This window comes from Neolamprologus multifasciatus, chromosome 4, assembly GCF_963576455.1.
Source record: "Neolamprologus multifasciatus chromosome 4, fNeoMul1.2, whole genome shotgun sequence".
NCBI lineage: Eukaryota > Metazoa > Chordata > Actinopteri > Cichliformes > Cichlidae > Neolamprologus > Neolamprologus multifasciatus.
The window spans coordinates 6,585,055-6,593,845 of NC_140442.1; the positions used below are offsets into that span (position 1 = coordinate 6,585,055).

An 8,791-nucleotide genomic window follows, 5' to 3' on the forward strand; every position below is an offset into this window, starting at 1 on the left:
GCTCCTCTCCTAATTGGGTTAGTGATTAATGACTTCCACTACACTTCCACTACTGAACAGGATGAACCTCATTTTCTCCATCTCGTATTTTCATAGGGTTTCATCTTGTCTGAATCCCTGTGTGAAAGAAAACGCCGGAGTTTGCTGAGCATTACTATAACTGAATGCTGAACAAGACAAAACCGCACCCAACTCTCACTGAAAGCACCAACCGTCACAGTCACACCCTTAACTGTGAATAACTTTTGGCCGTTCTACGACTTGTTTGATAGATTAGTTACATAAAAAGTTAATTATACAGTTGTCTTGAAGGACCACAACTTTTTTCCCTCCTCTACAGTTAGAATTTTTTTTTTTTTTTTAAATCATCTCCAATGATGTAATGGTCTCAGATTCACAGTCTTGGTTTTCCATAAACTTACTCTCTGCATTCATTCAGTGAAGCAGCGTGTAGGGACGGTACCTTGCTCAGGGGTAACTCACAGTAGCATGTTTAGTGGGTTTGAACAACTGACCTTCTGTTCATGCCTACTGAGCTTTCCCCTCCCAAAACAGCTTGTGGCCCGTACGGGGATCGAACCCGCGACCTTGGCGTTATTAGCACCACGCTCTAACCAACTGAGCTAACTGGCCTACCTTGTACACCACCTCTTTGCCGGATATTGATATGTTCTGAACTTATTCTGGTCAAGTGTGAACATAATGGAAATGTTTTTTTGCCTTCCATGAATAGAATAAAAAATATTCACATATTCTATCAATACTTGCCTTTTGTTCACAACCTGTGGGGAAAGCAGTGTTAAGGTTAATACTGCTTTGTCAAAAACATGGCATAAGATCTGAAAGAACGATGTAAACTGAGGGAATGGATTTGATTTCTTGCGTACTGGTGTGGATATAAAATACAGATGTTGCGTTTAGACAAAGATAAGTCTAGTCGAGACAAGAGCCTCTCCTGTTGAGTCTAAAGACGGGATGACCCCTGTGTGATGTTTAACCACACTGATTTCTTATCTTTTTGCCGTTGAGGTGACACATTGTGCCTGATGTAACAGTTGGAGGCCCACTGTATACAGTTATTTCTCAGCATGCATTGGGAAACATGCCGGGGGAGCCATACGGAGTCGGGAGAGTGGACGCCACATGTTTTTAACTGGCTGCCAAGTAGGGGATAGTACATCACCTGTGACTGGTTACAGATCTAAAAACAAGAATTATAGATGAGATTCAACACAGAGGAGGAGGTGCTTTCACCCTTCACAAATCGTTTGCAAATATAAAACCACAAAAAGTACACGCTGAAGACTGGAGCTGAGCCAGAGCTGTAAGAGAGCATACACTTTCCTCCTGACAGGCTGTCTTTAGGCTGTCATATAGATGATGTGTGTGTGTGTGTATTTTTTTCTCCCTAGTTAACTTAATATCAAAGGTTCAAAGCAAAGAATAAAAACGGATCCTTTAGCGTTTAACGCACCATGCTGTGGTATTATTTCATGAAATAGAGAGGTTTTCTGACAAAAGTGTTCCCATATTTCAAATATATTTATGTGAAACAGATACTGTAAATTTCAACTGAATATTTCATCTCAGAATTTGTGGACTGTTACAAGCAGAAATAAATGTTTTAAATATAAGGGTTCTTCTTCCCAGTAGCTTGGTAAAAAGACAGTATGCCCATGTCGCTTCTGAGGTTTTACACATCAAGTAACAACCATAACACCCTCACTCCTTCCATAGGAATTATTAGGGTAAGTAGCAGCCAGCTGTTTATAATCAAATGCAATTAATTAACTGATAATGAGTAAGTGAGACCACTTCTATAAAAGTGGTCTAGACCAGGGGTGTCAAACTCAAATACACAGTGGGCCAAAATTCAAAACTGGAACAAAGTTGCGGGCTAACATTAATATTTATTGAAAAAAAATCTTCCTCCAGATATAAGAATGAATCTTTTCTTATGGACTCAAATAAGTTTTGCTGGAAAACTGAATATGGAACAAGCAAAGCTTAATACTAAACAATATATATATTAGCTGTATAATACCAGTAGGCCAGCTCTAATAGTAATTTGGTATGGCTTCGCGGGCCAAATGTAATTAGGCTGCGGGCCAAATTTGGCCCACGGGCCAGAGTTTGACACCTATGTTCTAGACCATTCAGATGTTTCTTAATACAATGGCAAAGTGGAGGGACATTAACGATTGTAGGGTTGTAACATAATTTCCAACCAATTTAAAGTCTATTATTCTACAGTAAGAAAGATTATTCACAAGTGGAAAACGTTCAAGACAGCTGCCAATCTTTGCAGGAGTGCACGACCCAAACAATTCACCCCAAGGTCAAACTGAGTCAATCTTCAGAGAAACTGCAAACAATCCAAGAGCTACATTTTGGGCTCTACGGGCCTTTGTGAGGATGTCAAAGTTTACCATGGTACAATTAGAAAAAGACTGAACATGGGTGTCTTGTTTGTAAGGGTTGTCTGGAGGAAGCTTCTCTCTGAACAAGTTACAAGACTTTTGGACAGTGTCCTTTAGACCAGCGGTCCCCAACCTTTTTTGCGCCACGGACCGGTTTATGCCCGACAATATTGTCACGGACCAGCCTTTAAGGTGTTGCGGATAAATACAACAAAATAAAACTAGTACCGGTACCAAAAAGAAGAAAATTTATTCATAACACACATGAAAAGACCCAGGAAAACCGAGTAAATGATAAAAACGATAACAAAATAACGCTGAAAACCGATAAAAACCCTGAAAACTATACATTTCACACCTGAGCCTCAACTCTCGCGGCCCAGTACCAAATGACTCACGGACCAAGGCCCGGGGGTTGGGGACCGCTGCTTTACACAGACAAGTCCAAAGTGGAGATTTTTGGCCATAATACACGACACCAAATTTGGTGAAAGCCAAACAAAGCATATCAGCTCAAACAGCTCCAATTGTCAAGCATGGGGATAGAGGGGTGCTGATTTAGGCTTATTTTGCAGACACAGGACTCGGGCACATTGCAGACATTGACCACGAACTCCTCTGTATACTAAAGTATCCTAGAGCCAAATGTGAGGCCACCTGTCCAACAGCTAAAGCTTGGATTAGGTGATGCAACAGAACCGTGACCCCAAGCACAGCAGCAAATCTCCAACAGAATGGCTGAAACAGAAAAGAATCAACTTTTGCAATGACTCAGTCAAAGTCCAGACCTCAACCTGATTGAAATGCTGTGCCAGAACCTTAAGAGACCTGTGCATAAACAAATGCCCTGAAAAAACTCTTGCAGAAAATCTTATTATGTCCTGATATTTAAAACCTTCAAACTGACAGAGGGTGTAATTTCTTTTTGCTGTGACTGTATGTATTTTGAAAAAACCAAAACAACAGCAGTACCAGATCTTGCACTCATTTACAGGTTGTTTTATGCATTTTAAGACACATGGCTGATGTTTTTAACAGTTCTTTTTCCATCTGAGCAGTGCTAAGTGATTTACTTAGGCATACATTTTCTCCTCTTCTAATTACAGCGAGTGTGTGATTAATGACTTCAGCTGCATTTTTATCCACAGAGCACGACGAATCCTACTTTCTCCTGTTACTTCCTTTTTGTCTGAGTGTATGTTTGTGAAAGAAACTGTCCCCCTGGGAAATGTGCTTCAGTGACTCATGTTTACAGTGCATTTTTACAAAGCCAGATTTTTCTTTCTCATCTCAAGGCCAATTCATTGGAAACACACCAGCGTTGTCCAAAATCAAAGCAGAGAGTCAAAATTCAAGACTTTTCATCTTAGAGTTTCCTGCTCATCTGTTGTGCTTGGACGTTCAAAGCCGTGTTTTCAGCCATATACATTCCATAGTGAAGGAACAGGAAAGATGACCTGCCGCCAGCGACTCACACAAGATGCCAAGTTGGAGGCAGACATGAAAAGAAAGCTGAACTTGATTTAGCAGCAAACAAGTTTACAATACCTGAACAGTTTCCAAGGAACACATAAAAATAAAGCAGGACGTAAAGGCTCATTAACAAAGTAGCTCCTGATTAACTTGTTGATGATTAACTGTTAAATTGCACAAAGACATATTACGAACAAGTATCAGCTGCAAATTTGAGCTAATCTTTTGTTCTCATAATGACTTGTACATATGAATGTAGTTGTGCATCCGACTAATTAGCCACGCAAGAGTTGGTATAAATGGACTGGCATAAAGTTTCATACAGGCATTGACTCGACAGTTCACCCTTCAGGATGAACTGTTGACCCCTTAACTTTTGATCTACAGCCAAAATGGCACTATGTGTAATTTGTACATGCTGGATTTGCGACCTGCAGATCGTGTGAAGAGTTACATGTGAAATGTGAGCTTGTTTTGTCACCTGTGAATGGGGCAGAATAGGGCAAACAATGAAACGGATGGATTTAGCCCAAGCCAACCTTTTTATGATCACCCAAGTAGCTTTTGTGCCTAAATGCAACCAAACAAAACATAAACTGTGGATAACAGAAAACCTGAAAAGCAACAACACATAAAGCTTTTAATATTAGAGAGGTTTCTTTATTGTAAGCCATGGGACAACATATCTCATAGCATATTTTCAGATAATACCTCTGAGAAAGAATTTATATTGTGCACAGTTCTGATTATAGAAACAGCCACATGACAAGTTAGAAAGGTAAAGAGAGAAGGTCAAAACCTTGCTTTTCCCTCACTTCCACACAGCTGTGCAATCACACCATGAAGTGGGTGTAAATGTCAGATTGTAGTATACAGAAGGTTGCAGAAATGGTCAGATCCCCTAATGAGAGATTTGGAAGGTGCATGGTGAGGGCCGGGTTATGTCTTTTTTTTTTTTCTTTTTTTTTTTTAATCTATTTTAGCATTACAGTGTAATCATGCTGTTTTTGTCCTGTGTCATAAATTGCTAATAAAAAACACAAAAGTCTTTCTCATCCATTGCATGTGTGGACATTAAGACCGTGTCCTTTTTTCTAACTTTATACAATAAAACGTGTGTTGCAGGGCTGGTCTGCCTCATTAAAAAATCTCTTCTAATGAGAAACAGTATAGATCAATGTTTATGTGTTTTCTAAAGAATTGCTTTATTAGAAGTTGTTCTTTTTAAACCAGAATACTAATGTGGAAAAGATTGCATGGTGTATTTACCCCAAATACAACTGCACCCCAGGTCTCCAGAGGTTAACCCTTTTTCTGCGTGTGATAAGATGGTGTATTGCCTGAACCAAAACAGATGGAAATCCTGTGGTTACTGGATAAGCACTGTTCAACTGAATAAATCATCAGCATTAATTAGTTAGAATGAGCGACTACAACTTTTTGGCTGGATGTTGCTATTTTTAACATTTCCCAGAAAAAGTGCCCCAATGGTGCCCTCATTCTTATAAGTCTGATTCACATGTGCTGGATGACCATATCCTGCCAGAAAGTTTCGTGACAGAGTGGATGGATTTCCAGGCAGCCGGAGGATGCAGCAGAGGTGTACGGAGAACAGTGTTATTGAGCAGGTGCGACGTTCCCGGGCGGTCGTATAAAACGTGGCCTGTCTGTGCCCTCTGTCTTGACATGGCTGGTGGTCGGGTTGTGTTCACATTCAGATTCACCTGCAGATCCCCTGCTGTCATCGCGTGGGGAGGCAGTAGCATGAAAGTACCAAGTTGTAAAACATGTGACCCCTAAGTACAAATGGTCCCAGTGTAACAGGAACCAGACGCTGCGAGCGCAGGATCACAGGCTCAGAAAACGAACACATCCGTGCAAAGATGGCCGTCTTAACGAGTCATTTCCTCTCATTTAGTATGAATTTTTTAATCTTCGAGCCCTAGCAGTACAGTGGTGCAGTGTTTGCCTCACAGAGGGTCCTGGGTTTTAATCTGCTGACCAGTTGGGACCTGTGACAGACTAGTAAGGTCTTCTGGGTGTACAGTGCCTCTTGCCTCGTGACAGCTGGGATAGGCTTCAGCCCAACTGTGACCCTGACTTGAAAAAGTGAAATTAAATGTATGGAAGGATGTATAGTTAGGAGCTATGTACCTATAGCCATACTCTTTTCATACCCAGCGGCATTACTAATTAACCTAAATGTATAGTCACCCAGTTGTTTTGTCTCTTTTAATTAAAAACCATCTCTTGCTGTCTTTTTAAATCTGCCCTGCATTAATAAATGTGGCATAAATATTCAAACTAAGCTTTCATAATTCAAAACATTTATTTCATTTTTAACATTTAATATCTTTACTGTCTTACAATAAAGATAGACTTTAAAAAAAATCACAAATACAATCATTTTCTTTCATTAAATTTTTAGCCTGCATTTGTGTTTTTCTGGAAACGAGGTTGCATACCGAATATTTGCCCCTCTTCACCAATAATTCACTGTAATATCTAGCATGACGATTTTGTGTTTAGGGCTTTAACCGCTGTAAAACTTGACTGCGAGAAAAAGAAGAGTGAGATGAATTTAGCCATGGATAAGAGGGGTAATGCTATTTTATTATACTCATCTCCTGCCTTTTATTACTCCACATGGGTACTTAAAATTTAATTGTCATGTTTTATTGTTTATGAGATGCTGCTTTGATCATTTTGCTAGTCCTGAAAACGACATGAAAGTCTAGTTTTCTTAAACACTTTTGAATGGCTCGTATTAGCACAAATTCTTTACTTGTCACTCTCTCATCTCCCTCGTAGGAAGTGAAAGATTGTCTCAGATAAGATCTTTCTCTGATCCACTGTAAAAGGAGTAGTAGTTCTTATCTGGCTGCTTTTCTCAATGGCTTCATGGTGACGCTTCAGCTAACCACTATTATCCTCCAAATGGATGAGCTGTTTCACTCAAGGTGATGGTGATGGAATATTGATGGCATTGTTAAACCTTCTCTGCACCTTGAGATTGCATCGAGCACCGCCGTACGTAAGACCGCCGTTTCCTCTGAATCGATCAGAAATGTTATTATCATGGTGCACAAATTGATGTCTATGAATAAGGGAGGATGATGTCCTTTTTGTGTGCCTTTATGCGCAACCTGGGATCATAAAGGCCACCGATGGTCTTCTGATTTCTTAAGCATCTGGGAGAAAGTAGACGTCACATGAAAGGAGACGGAAGCGGTCGAGAAATCTGAAAAAGAAAAATGTGAAAAGAAGTGCTAGGAGCAAAGCGAAGGATAGATGTGTTGGCAAAAAAGGATTAGTTGACTGAGAGCAATCCAAGGACGTGCATTGACAGCAGGGCACCAAAAAGAGACTAATGTGATTAGCTGGGTGGAAGATATTGAATAGCAATAACACAAAACCTGATCCTCTTCCTCTACCTTCCTCCAATCCTTTACATCTAGAATTTGATCTTCCACAGCAGCTCAATACTATGAAATAATATTGAGTAATGAAAGTTTTAATTACTTAATCCGTTTTTGTGCGCGCGGATCTGGGTGTGCATTTTGTTTTTACGTCCTAATATGATTCAACCACTGCGTGCAAGAACAGCAGCAAGGCTGATAGAGGCGTTTGTGTTTCTCTGCTTGTGTGTGTTAGGTGTGTGGCAGCCTTGCATTTCAGCCCCATCATGCTTTCTGTTTCACTGGCAGTGATCAAAGGCCTTGTGTTCTCAAGTCGTGTCCCTTCAAACGGCATACATGGCTGGTTGCTAATGTGCTGGAAATCCTCGGCACAGAGACAAAATAAACTCGTGTGTGCATGTGCGTGTGTGTGCGCGCGTGCATGCATGTGCGTCTGTAATGTATATGTCCATTTGTCATAATTCACAGCTCTGAACATTAAATCTGTATTCATTGACGTGGTTTTCTTTCCTGTCCCTGTTTTTTCCATTATTTCATTTCCCTGTATCCTTCTTTTCACGTTACACGTTACAATAACTTCCTAACTTTCCTACATGTTTTTTTGTTATTCAAGCCATACACCTCAGGCTTTCTCCACTCAGCCAACCATTTTATTGCCTAAAAAAAAAGACCAATGGCTGAACTGTCAAATAGCTGCACATGATTAATACTGTTTAAAATCCAGACTAAATTCATGGATCCTGCCATTTATAAAATAACCCCTATTAATGTGTTCGTGTGTCACAGCAAATAAGCACATCGGTATATTTGTGCTCTTGATAAATGGTTTCTAAAAAACGTTTCTTGTGACGCCTAAAATGATGTAAATATGATGTAACTTATTATGACTCACAACCACACGCAGTCTGGATAGCTGCAGGCCAGGCTACACAAAACCACCCACAGCAGTTATTCTGAATGAAATACTTCCACATGGTTTCTTTCCAACACCATAAAGAAAAGATTAAAGATCAGAAATCAACATCGAGTAAAAAATGATTGTTTTCACTCATGAAAACTGAAAAATGTCAGGAGAATCTGGTCAAGAGGTTTTTCACAGCATGGACACAATGTGCTTCAGACACGTTGTCACTAATGAAAACTGCAGTGGAGAAAAGAAACTACACCTTCTTCTAGGTTTTACATATCAGGATTGTTTTTAATCTTCTGTTAATTACCAAGTAAATACAACGGCATATGACATATTACACCGTGGTATTATTTATCTGACAAAAACCAAGCCCAAAAGCTGAAGCTGTGGAGGGAAGACTAGGAATTAAAAGGATACGTAGCGGCTATGTACTAATAATCACATACACTTGATTAGTTGATTATCAGCAAGTGTGAATACCTCTGTATTCAGGTGTGTGTTAACACACTGCTAACAAAGAAACAATTCAGTATTGACTTCCTCATCAATCTGGGAAGGGTTATAAGGCC

The 8,791-nt window shown here is 39.9% G+C and overlaps 1 non-coding gene across 1 annotated transcript; it reads right to left on the reverse strand.

The window, feature by feature from the left end:
- Positions 1-559: 559 nt before the first annotated feature.
- trnai-aau (transfer RNA isoleucine (anticodon AAU)) lies at positions 560-633 on the reverse strand. The gene has a single exon. It is a non-coding gene; the product is annotated as a tRNA-Ile (tRNA).
- Positions 634-8,791: the final 8,158 nt, after the last annotated feature.